A 16,350-nucleotide genomic window follows, 5' to 3' on the forward strand; every position below is an offset into this window, starting at 1 on the left:
TGGAAAGCATGATTGTCTGTCTGGCCTGGAGGTGAAAGTGCTGACCCAGTGCTTCTCTGTTCTCAGTCAGCATTTAACAATGTAATGTGACACAATGTACAGAAATGTGTGGGTACAGCTTAAAACAAAGATTGCAATAAATGTACACTCAAGTAAGTGACAAAAAAAAAAGTCATTGACGCTGGTGAGTCTTCTTTTGTATTCCCATTGGGATGAATCCGTTGTTATGTTTGAAGTTGTCATCTGAAGTGGTTTCCCTTTTTATTCATATTCCCTGGGGTAATACATAAATTGATATTAAGGTCACCGGAGATGATGACCTGTGCATGACAATACAGCCTTTGTAGTGATTTTATTATTCTGAACAACGTGTTCATTTGGTCGTCTTTTGTCTCCTTGTTTGGATGGATGTAGACATTAAGTAGTATTAGTATTGTTACAGTCCCATCATTTTTGTGCTGTTCCAGCTTGGTTACAAGAACCCAATTTGTCCCTATGGTTAGTTTTTCTAGTGCCCAATCCAATTTGGTCGAGAAATAAGAGGACAAACCGCCCTTTGGGTGTCTAAATTTTGCTGATTTTATTGCTGGCTCATGATGGTCAGTAAAGCCTATAATATTGTTGGGAGTTATGCTCCACGTTTCTTGGGCTAAGATGATATTGTGTGCTTGCAGGAATTCCAATGCACCGGGGTTTCCTATAAGATTTTCTAGGCCGTGGGTATTCCAAGAGCAAATGTTGGGGACTTTTTGGATTTCTTGTGGTGCTTTGGTTCATCAGGATTGAGAGTTATAACGACGTCTGAGGCCCCATCCCATCCTATTGTCTTTGATCACTTGTTTGGTTGTGTTAAATTCATCTATACTCCTTTCGAGTGGGGCTGTTGTCAGGGGCCTTGTAATTGTTAAGTTCTCAAAGGCTTTCTGATTTTTTGCTGCTCCTATGGCGCCACTCAGTAAGGATCCCTCACTTTCCTTTTTGGGGAGAAGCGGTCCGGGGTAGCATGGGGTCTCTATACTTTGTAGTTCTATTGCCCCAAGCCTTAAACTGTTGCTGATGAGTCATTTCCGGTGAAGACCAAGTTGTTACTGTTACCTCTCTTAGTCATGGATGGATGTGGTTTAAATTCAATCGATAACAAATTGGAAGAATTGATATAAGCTATTTCCCGTAATTCCTTTACCAGTTTAATGATTGTACCTCTTGTTTAGGGTATCAAAGTTACACCCAAACTATGTTTCAAGAGGTATCACTATTTTGTTTTCTTCATTGACCCCTGGTGTGTTTGAACGTTGCTGCTGCAGCAGTAGTACGTCCTCGCCTTCCGACCTGCGGGAACATCTTGTTCTAACTGCTTCTTTGGTAATTACCCAGAGCCCTGATTTCCTTTGGTTGTATCCCTTTGATTTAGTATTACCTTCCTTTCTGGTGATGGAGGTTTCCAAACAAATATGGGCCATGAGGTTTTGCCTGATGGTTGATATCTCTTGTTCAGCTGCTACTGACTATGATCCATTTTCATTATCATTTTTAGCGGGTAAGCTGGTTATTCTCTCGTTTCCTGTAGGATTGATTCCTTGGGTGATAGTTTGTAGGGTTATAGATTCAGATTCTGATTTTGTTTCGTTATTTAAATTCTCCAGTATTACATCTTTCATAGATTCACATGCTTGTATCTTCCCCGTCGTCATGGTGGGAGTCTCACGGTAACAGAATGACCAAGCAGTATCATAGAGAAGAAAAACTGCATAGAGAATCCCCATAGGGGCTGTATTATTTGGTAACCAGACCATGTCTTTGTTTTGGTCCAAAAGCTAGCCAATCAGAATTGCTGCCCTGCCCTCACACTCCCCAGCAGCAGCTTCCTGCCTCAGATTTCCAACCGCCTTCGTGTGAGAAAGGAGTCTCCCTGAGCTCTGCTCAGTTTTCTTCTGTTTCCTGTGTGAACTTTTGACCCTTTGGGAATCTGTTTACCGCCTTCTACCTTGAGGTATTGTGTGTATTCTTTTTGCTTAAGATGGCTGAAAGCTCTAAGAAGAGGCTGTTCAGGCCATGCAGATCCTGTGGGAAGGCCAGACTCTTCTCTGAGGACCCACATGAGGACTGCCTTTATTGCCTCTACCCTGATCACCTGGTGAAGTCCTGTAAGCTTTGTAGAAAATTTTCTGACAAAACTAAGCGTGACAGGGAGGCAAGATTACTGTTGTGGCTTCAGAAGAAGAAGGCCACTCCAGGCACAGATTCTGAGGAAGAATCTTCTCACCCCACTCCCAAGAAAAGGAAGGCCTCTGTTTCTGTGGAGAAAGTGGAGCCTAAAAGGGGTAAATCTGAAGAAAAATCGACATCATCTCTTCCTATTACTCCTCTGGTGAAGCAGTCTAGTCTTAAAGGTCCTGGATCTGCACCTTCTACCAGTTCGATGGTTTCTGCTCATAAGTCTGTGGTGAAACCTCCGATTCAGTCATCTTCGGCTTCATCTAAGGCTGCGTCGACGACCACGACGTCTACGGCAACGACATCGATGAGTAAGATGTCTCTGTCAGGCCCGTCGACGATGACGACGACGACGACTTCGTCGACGACAGGTTCGATGTCTCGAATGTCGACGGGGGTCCCGTCGACGAAGGTCCCGTCGACGAAGGTCCCGTCGACGAAGGTCCCGTCGACGAAGGTCCCGTCGACGAAGGTCCCGTCGACGAAGGTCCCGTCGACGATGGTCCCGTCGACGATGATCCCGTCGACGGAGGTTCCGTCGACGATGGTCCCGTCGACGGTGGTTCCGGCGACGAAAATCTTACTTTCAACAGCTAAAGCCTACAGTTCTCCTCAATCAAAGACCATGATCTCCATACGCTCTTTTCAGTCGACAAGAGGTTCGGCTACCATCAGTAAGTCCGCGGAATTCACCTCTTGGACAAAGATTTCTCCATTGCCGCCAACATCGCTGTTGGAGCAGGATTCGGAGGGAGAGGAGTCCTCAGGTGCTGCCTACAGCCCCTCTCAGCTTCAAATAAAAAGCCAGGATACGGATGAGGAGGAAACCTTTTCCTTCAGGGACAGGCCACAATCTGCCAGATACGAATCATTCCAGGAATCTGGTGCCTATGAAGATGAAGAGGAGCAGCACGAGGACTCACGGGAGGAAGAACGTCAGGAGACAGTTTCCATACCCCTCACCCTTGTGTCTGACCTAAGACTGATGCTGAACGACTACTATCGTCGCTTCCCGGAGGCGAACTCATCGCAGCCAGTTACGCTCACGCCTCCCACACAGACACCCAAACAGGCACCTGCCCCTCAAGATCGGGGAGTTCAATCTCCGCAGGTGGTTACTATCAGGGATGACCTAACGGACTCTGATGACGATGAAGAGCCCGAAGATGGAGAGCTAGTCCATGATGCCTCGGGCAAGGAATGGGACGAGTACGTTTTGCCTTCAGCTGCATCGCCTGAACCACTCAAATCTACCTCCCCTCCTCAGGACATCGGAGGCTTCCATGATATCATGGAAAGGGCGGCCAAGAGATTCAGTCTGGATGTGGACGTACAGGAAACGGATTGTTTCTTGTACGATTTCAAGGATGATAACAAGAAGTCACTCCGCTCAATACCTATTATCCCGCATTTATGGGAGGAGGGCCTCAAGATTCTAAAGACACCAGCCTCCATAGCGGTTTCAGTTCCGCGAATCGAAAAGAAATACAGAGCTCCAGAATCTACGGCAGCCTGCCTCATTGGTCATCCCAGGCCGGAATCGGTGGTGACACAGGCGGCGCAAAGAAACTCAAAAAACCCGGTGGCTACGTCACTAGTGCCACCAGACAAGGAAGGGAGGAGAATGGATGGAGCGGGTAAGAGGTTTGCGGTCATGGCAGCCTCTACCATCAAAGCGGCAAATGCGATGGCTCTGCTCGGCCGCTACAACAGGCAAATATGGTCAGATCTGGCCCCCATCTTGTCGGCGCTTCCTGAGGATCGAAAGGAGGAAGCGGCAGCCCTTCTCAAGGAAGGAGCAAAATCAGCAGCTGAGTCTATCGACATCGCCATGGATGTTTCGGCCCTAGGCTTCAGGCAAATGGCAGGGGCGGTCTCGCTTCGCAGACAGGGCTGGCTAAAGGCGACTTCTTTTCGACCAGAAGTGCAGGCGAAGATTGTCGATATGCCCTTCGACGGTGAGAACCTGTTTGGGAAGCATATCGATGAGGCATTGCAAGGCATAAAGTCAGACACTGATACGGCTAGAGCGCTGGGATCTCTCCAGCAGGGAAGGTTTCAGTCCTTTCGGAAGAGGGGTGCAAGAGGGCAATTTAACCAACGATCCTCTTTTCAATCTAACCGATATCAGCCGTACAGTCAGCAGGGATATCGTCAGTTCAACTCCAACAACCAGTACAGATCCTCCAACTCCTCTTACCTACAACAGTCCAGAGGTAAATCCAACGCCAGGGGGAAAAATCAGCAGTCTAATAGACGTCAATGATTTCAGGCAGGCGCTCCCCACACTACAGATCCCGGACGACGACCACTATCTGTCTCAATACTACGCCAACTGGATGTCCATAACATCGGACAAATGGGTCCTGGACGTCATCAGCAAGGGCCACACACTGGAATTTGTGGAAATACCACCGGACCACCCTCCAGTGCTCAGGCCCAACCATCATCGCAAAGAAATGCAAATGGAAGTTCTCTCGCTCCTACAAAAGGAAGCCATAGAGGAAGTACCACAGCATCTCAGGGGGAGAGGCTTCTATTCACATTTCTTCCTCATCAAAAAGAAACAGGCCCAGAAATGGAGACAGGTATTGGACCTGAGGGATCTCAATCATTACATAAAAAAGATACCCTTCAGAATGTTGTCGTTGCAGGAGATCTTACTCATGTTAAAGGGCAAGGACTACTTAGCGTCCTTGGATCTCATGGATGCGTACTTCCATATTCCCATCCATCGGAAGCACAGGAAGTATTTGAGGTTTGCTGTGGAGAGTCGCCACTTCCAGTTCAAAGTCCTGCCGTTCGGACTCAAATCGGCCCCGAGGGTATTCACCAAATGCATGGCCCCGGTGGCGGCCCACTTAAGGCTACAAGGCCATTACATTTACCCATACCTGGACGACTGGCTGGTGACAGGTCCATCTTTCAGGGACGCAGCGGAAGCTCTACAAAACTGCGTCCGGTTGTTTCAGCGATTAGGCCTGAGAACAAACTTGGAGAAGTCCTCGCTGACTCCGGCCCAGGGCATACAATTCTTAGGGGCATGGATATGCACCAAAGAAGGCAAAGCCTACCCTTCCAAAGATCGGATCAGAAAGATCAGAGGACTGACGACTTCTCTACAAGCAAAAAAGTCCACTTCCGTGAGGATTTACAAGTCCATGTTGGGGATGATGTCATCCTGCATCCCGTTGGTACCAAACTGTCGTCTAAGGATGAGACCTTTGCAGGAACAACTCGACGAGCAGTGGGTACAGGCCAGCGGAACCTTCGAGGATCGCATTACCATCACGACCAGTATGAAGGTGGCCATGTCATGGTGGAAGATCCTAAAAAACCTAAACCAGGGACTGAGCTTCATTCCTCGGGATCACGACTTCGTGATGACGACGGACGCTTCACTGAAAGGATGGGGCGCGCATCTTCAAGAACTGGAGATTCAGGGCCTTTGGTCAGATTGGGAAGCTCAGCTGCACATAAACATGTTGGAGCTCAAGGCAGTATTCCTAGGGCTTCAGGCTTTCCTTCCCAGAATACGTCAGTCGTCAGTACTTATTCAAACAGACAGCACCACGTCCATGTTTTACCTGCTGAAACAGGGCGGGACGAGATCCAAACAGCTGTCAGCACTGGCGCAAAGGATCTGGAAGTGGCTCATATCCAACGAAATCTCGATCCAAGTCCAGCATATACAGGGAGTCCTCAACACTCGGGCGGACGCCCTGAGCCGCACTCCCAATGCGACACACGAATGGGAACTTCACGACTCTCAGATTTGCATTCTGTTCCAAAGGTGGGGCACTCCCACATTAGATTTGTTCGCGACTCAAACCAATTCAAAGTGCACTCACTTTGCGTCAAGGTACCGTCAACAGGGATCCATGGGAGATGCATTCCTCATGGACTGGACAGGAAGGTTTGCATACGCGTTCCCTCCGTTCCCGTTGATTCCGCGCATACTGCGCAAGATGAGACTGGAACCGTGCAGGATCATAATGATTGCTCCAGCCTGGCCAAGACAGGCGTGGTTTTCAGACCTCCTTCAATGGTCGAGGGGCGACAAGATCCAGCTCCCGACATTTCAAGACCTCATCTCCATGGAGAAAGGCCAGATTCTGCATCCGGATCTACGCTCTCTGAAGTTGTCCGCATGGAACCTCACGAGCGTGAATTTCAGGATCTAAATATTTCGCAAGAGTGCAGGCATATCCTCTCACAAGCGAGAGCTGTATCCACGAACAAAACATATACAGCAAAATGGACCCGGTTCTGCCACTGGTGCAACAGACAAAGCTTGCATCCCTTTGAGGTTCAGCCTGAAGGTATCCTGCCTTACCTGCTCTTACTATCAAAGTCAGGCCTTTCGCATGCTTCAGTCAAGGTGCACTTAGCAGCAATATCACGATTCAGGCGAAAGCCAAACGAACCATCTCTCTGGTCGTCCAGAGTAATAAAGGAATTTATCAAGGGACTCTTTAGAGTCTTTCCACCCATCCAACGACCACCTGTTCCGTGGCATCTGAATACAGTGCTATCGCAGCTTATGAGGCCACCCTTTGAGCCCATACATAAGACAGACTTGCAGTTCCTGTCCTGGAAAACAGCCCTCCTTCTCGCCTTAACATCTGCAAGGAGGGTTAGCGAAATCCAGGCCTTTTCGGTGGAAGAACCCTTCTTACAATTCCGTCAGGACAGGGTTATATTGAGAACTAATCCTACCTTTATTCCCAAGGTGGCGACGTCTTTTCACCTGAACGAACCCATTATTCTACCTACTTTCTTCAGCAAGCCCTCATCGGATGCAGAAAGAGCCTTACACTCCCTAGACATTTCAAGATGCCTAAAGTTCTACATTGAGAGGACAAAGCAGTTCCGTAAGTCCAAGCAATTGTTCATCGCATTCGAAGGGCAGAGAAAAGGTCTTCCATTGTCGAGACTGAGTATTGCTAGATGGATATCCTCAGCTATCCTGAAATGTCATGACAAAGCGGGGAAGCCGCTACATTCTAAAGTGCAGGCGCATTCAACGAGGAAGATGGCAACCTCGATGGCCTTGTTCGCAGGAGTGGCACTGCCAGATATCTGCAGGGCAGCAACGTGGAAGAGTGTCCACTCATTTACAAAGCACTACTGTCTGGACACTGCGTGGAAGGAGGACACGGCAGTGGGTCAGGCTGTTCTGAAGCGTCTATTCCAGTAAGGTATGGCCTAATGGCACATTGTTTTTTGCTATACAGTACTTTGATGTGTAATTACATGCATTTATCGTATTGCTGAAGTTTTTCATAGCTATTATTATGTCATTACTGTGCGGCAGAGCTTCCTTCTAGGTTCTGTCCTGGAAACGCTACGGATATGGTGAGCACTGCTTACTACTCTGATACAAGCATGTGAATCTATGAAAGATGTAATACTGGAGAAGGAATTAGTTACTTACCTGTACACTATAGTTCTCCAGTATTATCTTTCATAGATTCACATGCGCCCGCCCGCCTCCCCGTTTCTCAGGCAGATCTTGTTCTCGGAATTTATCCTTGTCTCTCACTCGGGGACGGAAATCTGAGGCAGGAAGCTGCTGCTGGGGAGTGTGAGGGCAGGGCAGCAATTCTGATTGGCTAGCTTTTGGACCAAAACAAAGACATGGTCTGGTTACCAAATAATACAGCCCCTATGGGGATTCTCTATGCAGTTTTTCTTCTCTATGATACTGCTTGGTCATTCTGTTACCGTGAGACTCCCACCATGACGACGGGGAAGATACAAGCATGTGAATCTATGAAAGATAATACTGGAGAACTATAGTGTACAGGTAAGTAACTAATTCCGTATTTGACCTGACATTCTTATGTTGTAAGAATAATGGCCTTATTTTGTTTTGTTGGGCTGCTTTCCCTTTGTTCCGTGCTTTCCTTTGCTTCTTTTTTTCTTTCTTTGAGAGCACAGGCTTAACCTCCGCTATTTCTGTATTTTTGTTATCCTTTCTTCCATTTGAGTCAGGGTTGATGTCTTTTACCTTTGTCTTGCTTTCACTTATTTCTGTTAAGACGGGTATTTCCAAAGTAGACGTTGTTTGTGTGTTGTTTGTATCTTTTTGTGACCGTCCTGTTGTTTTCTTTGGCGAAACTTCAACTGCTTTTTCTTTTTTGGATGAGCTGGTAGCTTGGGCTCTCACTTCCGTCAATATGTCCGTCAGAATAGTTGTTACTATTTGCGGTTTCCACATGTTGACGTGCACTTGCAATTGACTTGCTGCGTGTAATTATGCTGTTGAGCTCTCGTGATCAGGTCATTGAGTGTCTGTAGCTTCTTGTCAATGCCTATTATGTATATTGCCATTATGTTTAGTAGATCTACTTGGAGATCGTGTTTATCAGCTTGGTGGGTAAGGGCAAGATTTGGTCATCTGCAGATCTAAGTAAATAACATCTGCGCAAATTCAGTCCATACTTTTGCCTTATCACCACCAGAATCCATCGCTATAAAAATCTCCACCATAAAGGAACCACCAGGGAATGGGCACAAGGATATAGTAATAATAAACACGTACATACATCTTAACAGGAAATCTAACAATGCAAAACAACTGGCCAACTACATAGTCATGCATGAGTGAGGTCAACACATCAGATATGATAACAACAGGAGACTTTAATTTACATCTACTTGGCCCATCGAAAGCAGAGGAAGTTTCTATACATAACCAATTATGGAACATCCTGCAACAGGGTACCAATTCATCAGTAGCACCCTCAAAAATCAGCCAGCTCCTTATAGAGGATCTTGAACATCTCATGCTCAATGCAGCGAATGGCAGAAGTATAGGTGATATAACCCCTGCATTCACCTATCATTCATCAACCAAAAACAACGCTGGCCTATACCTTTGAGTCCCTAACTCTCTTTAATGAATTTTTTTCATTTAGTATGGGCGACAAGGCTGATAGTGATCACCGGCCCCAGGAACTTATACTTTGCACAAATATCCCAAGACTAATGGAAGAGCCTACCAGGCACAACCACCACAATCAACTTTAGGAAAATAGAATTTACGCAAGCGACGCAAGATAGCTTTCAGCAAGCCGCTAAACTTCAATTTTAATCATGGGAAGGGGACAATGAAATAGAGAGATGGACAAATTATACATATGCCATGGCAACATCTTTCTCCGCCCCAATTAAATCTAAATCACAGCAGGGTTATAGAGGCCACACTAACTTCACCATGCCGCAAAAGAGCAAGATAAAATCTATCAAAAATAGTATCAATTACTCCAGACGCGACGGTCTCCAACCAAAATCACAAAAATAGCTGAATTGCAACAGCAGAAAACACGGCTGAAGCAAGCAATTTGGGAAACCAGGCATGACAATGAGGATATTCTATGGGCGAAACTGAATGCGGACTCCAAGTTGAAAAACAGTGCGAGATTCTGGGAAACAATAAAAAGATTCACCCATCCAATGCACGAGGGTCCGTCTTCAAATATATCAGAGGAAGATTGGGCCACTTATCTTGGAAATCACTTTCATCAAGAAAAAACTTTATTACACACAGAAACTAGCATGGATTCAACACAGAGGCCTATCACCTTGAAACATCAACCCAACAAGGGAAATGAAATATCAGAGGAATGGTATGAAGGAGAATTACCGGGAGACACACCCTTAAATGATTACATGAAATCAATCAACAGTTACATCAGGAAGGGAAGGCACGAAGGGACACCGGGACCCAATGGAATTCAACCTGTGCTTTACAAACAAGATACAGAATATTGGACGAAAGAAGTTAGTCCTCTGTTTATGGAAATCAGAACAACAGGCCTACTCCCACCATCCTGGCAGACTTTGATGATTTCGCCAATCTTTAAATCAGGTGACAAGACTGCCTAAGAGCTATCGGTTAGTTGCCCTCCTAGACCATGAGGCAAAATACTTTGCCTGCACTTTGCTGGACGGACTACAAATCTGGGCGGAAGACAATTCGACCACCCCCCTAAATCAAACTGGCTTCTCCAAATCTGTTGGAACCATAACAAACATAACAACTATGGCTCTGTTAATTGAAAAGGCTGAGATTACAAGAATGCCACTATATTTGTGCTTCATCGATTACCGGGCAGCTTTCGATCATGTAAATCGACACAGACTTTGGTTGAAACTGGAAGGCTGGGGCATTCTCCAGGCTTTACTGAACCTGTTAATCTGCCTACTAAGACGTGGATTCAAGTAAAGCTGGGAGACGGGTCAACTCTATCGAGGAAAATCCCAACAACGAAAGGCCTCAAACAAGGCTGCGTATTGGCCCCGCCGCTATTTAATCTGTTTCTTGCAGATCTGATCCCGCTATTAAATGCCAGTAATTAACACACCAGCTGCTCCGCACCCTGACCAGGTGCCGTGAGCGTGAGGGGTAGGTGTTCCGCCGTTCCAGTGTCGACGCTAAGGTGTATCCAAACCCTATAACGCTGGCCTCACGGGAGCACGCTGCGGGGCCCAGTCTTAATCCCCTTAGGGTCGCCTAAATAGAGCAGGACCCCTTGGCCCTCTTGTCCTCCGACCCAGCGAGGTTGTATGTGCTTTCTTTATAGAGAATTAGCATTGAGTTCACTTTTCTGTGTAGTACTTTAATTTCTTTTTTGGTCCTGACGAATCGCCTCCGGCGAGAAACATGTTGACCACACTAGGGGGTAGAGTTATTGCTCTGTACACCTTTACAGTCTCTAAACTCCCCTCCCACCCCTTTTAACTAAGGAATCAGCCACGTTATTAAAGTTGCAAGTGGACTGATTACCTTTTTTATCGCTTTCACTCACCACTGCACTGACTACACCTCTTTCAACCTCACCCACATCCACCTTCGGCAAGGAACTAAAAGAACCCCGTCAAAAGAGTACCTTTGGGGACTCCGTCGGACATTGCAGCGCCGGTCTGACGAGGGGCAGTGAGCCGATGATGACACCGGACACCCTCTAGTAAGGGTGTGTTTCACGCTTCTTACTTTGGGTGTGTGAGGCTCTCTAAGTTCCGACTAGGGAACCCTCCTTTCGCAGCCACGGTATTCAATATACCAACTCCTTGCTCCACACTGTTCAACACACCCCCTGGGGAACTTTGTACTCTGCTGTTAGCAGTAATTAACACACTCCAGAGATTTGGAACCTAGTACTACCATGCTTACTTTACGCTGATGACTTAGTTTTGATACGCCAAACGAAGGTGGGTCTAGAGTCTTCTTGATATCACGTTTGAGTACTCTGAGGCTAACAATTTAAATATTAACCTGGAAAAAACAAAAACCATGACAATTAAAAAGAACTTTAAGAAAACACCTGTCTGGTTTTGGGACAAGACTCATATAGATTCAGTTATAGAGTACAAATATCTGGGGGTGATTATCGATAAAGGTGGGCACTTTGTAACCCAAAGAGATACAATTAAAAGGAAGTGTATAGCCCTAGCCGCCTCAATGAGAAACCTTGATTCCAAACTGACAGGCCCCTCACTTGCCTCATTGGTTGAAGTTATACGAACACAACTTCTACCTACAATAACCTATGGAAGGGAGGCACAGAGGGGAAGGGACTCTAAGCTCTTGGATGCTGTGGTCGCAAAAGTGCATCGGATAATTTCTTGTTTACCAACACGAGTCTCTCCAGCACAAATCAGGCTCGAGTTTGTAGTTCAAAAATAGACCATTGCAAGAAATGGTGCGATAGTTATCTTCTGGGATAAAGTAAGGAAATCCAAATCAGGTACCCTAAATTGGCACTTGTGGTCTGAGTTACAACAGAAAGAAGCATCACCAGCTGCAATATATTTAGCAACTAGTCTGTCCACTTTGGGTCTTACCGAACTTTGGGCAACGCCTATAAGTCTTTGCTTCCTTAAAAAATCAACAAAGAAAATAGTAAAGAATCAATCTTGGATTAAAGACAAGGCAGCCTTAACAAGAAGGTCGCATTGCTGGATGATCTTGAGCTCCTATTCCTCCTTGGCTGCACAAAAGTATCTAGCTTTGGGGTTCGCCAAATAACCAAAAATTTAATTATTTAAATACAGATTAGGCTTGCTGCCATGTACAAAGCATTTTCCATATTGGCTGAAAAAACAATCCGATCCCACTTGTCGCTTATGCGGTATTTCGCAAGAAGATATTCTGCAAAGAGCTAACAAAGGAAAGGAAAATGCTTTTAAAAACACTTATTAATCAGAGAGGTATTCGCACACGGAGACAGGCTGTGCTGGTGTGTTTTAATATTTAAAAAATGTATGATATGCAATGAGAAATTTTGTAGCAATGGTTTTAAGTAACTGTGCTAAATAAAATTAAAATTAAACTTGAAAATTAAAAACAATGGTGACAGCGTCATGTTTGGGCTCAATCGTATTCCAAAGTGGTTGAATTGCAGCCATTATTTCCTTCGGGAATGGTTCATCAGTAAGCAAAGTAGGCTGGCTCGCTGGAATGTTGCCTCCAGCCACCTCCTGTGTAAATCCACCCGTTGTAAGCATTAGCACTGTATATTTATCCATATTGTTAAGCTGTGATTCCAGACTATGTCCACCACCGCCCCACCAATAGGCACTTTCCTCCATGAATTGGGGACACTCCAGGAGCTACTACATGCATGGATAGGGTGCTCAGTAGGCTGTAGTATGGCTCCCACTGCGCAGATCCCATGCAACGTGTACACTTGGGCAGTCGTTATCAGCGGGTTCTCTGCGGCTTATAAAGAGGGCCTCAATCCTCTGTTAAAAACCTTCCTGCAGTACCACACAGTGCCCTCTATAATCTTAGTGCAGCCTGTCTATTACCACGTTTCCTCTTGGTGGCCTGATTTCCAGTGCCTGTGCCGCCACTTCACCCCTGGGGGGCGCTGGGCACCAGGAACCCAAAGATATTCCACCAATCCAAGCCAGAGCCCTTAGTACAGCGGCCTCATCTCAATTCACTCACCACTCAGGATGGCTCTCGGCCCTGCCCGACTCAGGCGAGGCTCCAAGCCCGGGCTTCTTGCTCCTGGGCTTAATAGGTGCTGCTTCTGCTCACTGCCGCAGCCATGCGGCCCACAGTACCAGCGGGAGGTGACCGGCAGCCTGCTGTCTTTGTTGTCACACCCCGGGGGCCTCAGGTCTTCAGGAGCTACGGAAAGTCTTCCCACAGACATAGCCCTGGTCACTGCAGCCTCAAGGGTTTCCCTACGGAGAGCGGCAAGCCCCACCAGATCCCAAACGAGGTCTCAAGCAGCACATCTCTGGGCACAGACGCTGGTGCAGCCGCTCACCGCCTCTTCCCCTCAGCTCAGCAGCTCAAGATCCTGTCCGGTAGGCATCAGGTGGAAGTCCTGTTGGCCACAGTCCCCGCAGCATGCCTCAGGTTGGCTAGTCTACCTCCTCTAAGCTGCGAGGTCCCCGGATCTTCACCTCCGGCTCCAGGCTCAGCTCCTTCAGTGCATCACAAGCAGAACTGTTGGCCTGGGACCCCAGCAGCGAGGCCCCCACCGTCCTCTAAATGTTATTGATCCGGGGGCTGCTATCCAACCTCCTCTGCATGCACACTAGGCTGCTGCCGGCCGGCTCACTCTCGGTCGCCACACGTCTCTCAGAACCTACTGTCCAGCACGCACCCTGGCCCCAGCTCCAGACCGGCAGCAGCCGTGAAATCTTTGCCAGGCTCAGCACCAATAAGGTAAGTCTGTCTAAACACGGCACACACGGTTGATCGCAGATTGGTAGGAGTTGGTCGTCGGTAGCTACGGAGCTACTCTAAGGGGCAGCCATCAACGTCGACAGTTAGCCACTCCCCCTCCTAAAGGTCCGTTCTGGGGAGCGACGACAGACACTCTGCAATGTTGGGGATGGGTGGGGTCCATCAAGTTACAAGGGGGCATTATGGTTATTCTTTAGATGGTAGATGGGGGAGAAAGGGAAACCTTTCTTACTTTACAGAATTGACAACTCAAACAGCAAGGTACCAATGGCACCCTAGGTCAGCAACCCAACCTGAAACGAGATGACATAAGGGAGAATCCACATGACAGCTGCCGCTACAATGATCCACTAAAGGGAGGGGGGAGATGGGTAGACTACACTCAACCACTGATGGCGGCTAATGTAACAGAATCATCACTTTGATTACTCTCCTAGAATGCCATCAGCTGGGAGACAAACTGAAGAGGGGATAGTGCTACAGTTTATTAAACATGCACCGGACGTAGTCCTCTTGTAAGAGGCACCTAGTAAGTAACACCTGTAAATCCTTAAATAGGTGGGGATGCAGTCTAATAGCCCATGCCGGGTTTACTTTGAGGTCCAGAGGAACGGAAATACTTTTACGTAAACGCTTCATCCTCAACGTGGAACAGACATGGACAGATACACAGGGCAGATATGCAGCAATAGCGGGCACGTAGGAGGGAAAACCAATTATTATCCTGTTGGCCCATAAAAACGGTCTAAATACAGCCAAGTAGTACTGATCCCCAAAATAGTACTACAAAACACACAACGTACAACTGGCTAGGAGTGAGAATAGGGATAGGAGTAGTGTGATATCAGAGCAAGAAAAGTAGATGGAGGAGAAATCCTTTCAGGACAAGAACCCTCACTCACCGTTAGGTGACATGCTTCATCATATGGGTTCCTGCCTCACACCGAGGTGTGGGTTATGACTCCCCTAGGGGAAGAGCCGAGGGGTTTTCCCAAGATGAGCGATTACAGACGGTGAATGAGGGGCAGACTGCAAAAAGGTGTAGTATTCGTGGTGACTAAAATGGTCTCCGGGTCCACTAAATCGTTATTGGGTGGCCTCAGGACAGGGTTAAAAAGAGGAGTGGGGATTAATGAAATATATCCCTCACAAAGGTCACAAGTTTCTGCCATAGATTGGTCACTTACAGATATCCAGCGGATTTAGTCAGGACATTAGTGTTCAGTAGTCACTCTGCAACAGTGCGTATACGTGATTGAAAAAATGAAAACGTGTATATACTGGTCACCACAGGATCAAGGCATGACGATGACCCTTGTTATTATTTGGGGTTCATCTTCCTGAAAATCAAAGTACAATCATAGTTTCACATTTATCATGGTCGGACATCACATTGACAGAATATTCTCATCAATATCTCAAAATGGTTGAAGTACAATATGTATGTATGTCGTTAGTGAAGGACTGGGCTATTTTAAGGCCCAGCGGTGCCAGGGGACAACACCTGAAACCTTTGTGGGTTACCTGTTCCGGCGTACAAATCACAGAGACACGGGACACTTCCTTCGGCGTCAAAGATCAGCGTTTATTTACTGCAGGGATACAGAGATCGCTAGAAGTACAACAGAGTGTAGGTTCTGAGAGTCTGCTTCGAATTGTAAAAGTGGATCACTCCTTTTATACACATTTTCGTCATTGCACAACATAACGAACAAAAGGTTACAACTCAGTTCCCACAGTAAACTTCAAAAGGATTGCATTCATGTTTTCAGAAGCCCGGAACATAATTACAGTAACATTGCTGGTTCCCAACTGTAAAAGCACGTTATCTCACCATTAGGCACATTCCACTCTAGTTGTAAACGAGCTAAGAGAAGAGACAGAAACAGGTGCAAGGAAAACAAAGACAGACAACAGATTGAAAAGAGTGTAGGGGCAATATCGGAAGCGTGATCACAGGATCAAAGGATTCGAGCCTAACGCATGCAAGGCTGAAACAATAGACCCGTTATAAAGAACAACGGTCCTTAGCTTATTTAAGAATCAAAACAATACAGTATAGGAACACAATGGACAACTATACGAGTTACGATTTCCAAACCCAGCCGGGAAAGGAGTTTATTTTCTGGAGACAATGTCCAATCTTTCAATATACACGAAATAGCTTGACACAAGCCTGTGCTGTACAAAAAAGAGAGAAAGGAGGGATAGAATTAGGGTGAAAGGGGTGTCTTTCAGGCAAAGAAAGAGAGCAAGGACAGGGTACTGTAAACAAATCAAAAATTATTAATAACAGTATCGCCTTGAGTGGAGTGTACACAATCTCATTTACCAATATTATAAGTGTAAACCCACTCATAGGTGTCGACGTTTCGATCCCTATTGCTCAACTTGATACATGGGATCATCATCAGGACTTTAAT

General features: G+C 46.5%; 1 protein-coding gene across 4 annotated transcripts in view; it reads right to left on the minus strand.

The window, feature by feature from the left end:
- The window catches only part of GAK (cyclin G associated kinase), a 1,908,861-nt gene that overhangs the window by 1,730,790 nt on the left and 161,721 nt on the right, over positions 1-16,350 (minus strand). The window lies entirely within an intron of this gene.

This window comes from Lissotriton vulgaris, chromosome 3_1 (genome assembly GCF_964263255.1).
Source record: "Lissotriton vulgaris chromosome 3_1, aLisVul1.2, whole genome shotgun sequence".
Taxonomy (NCBI): Eukaryota; Metazoa; Chordata; class Amphibia; order Caudata; family Salamandridae; genus Lissotriton; species Lissotriton vulgaris.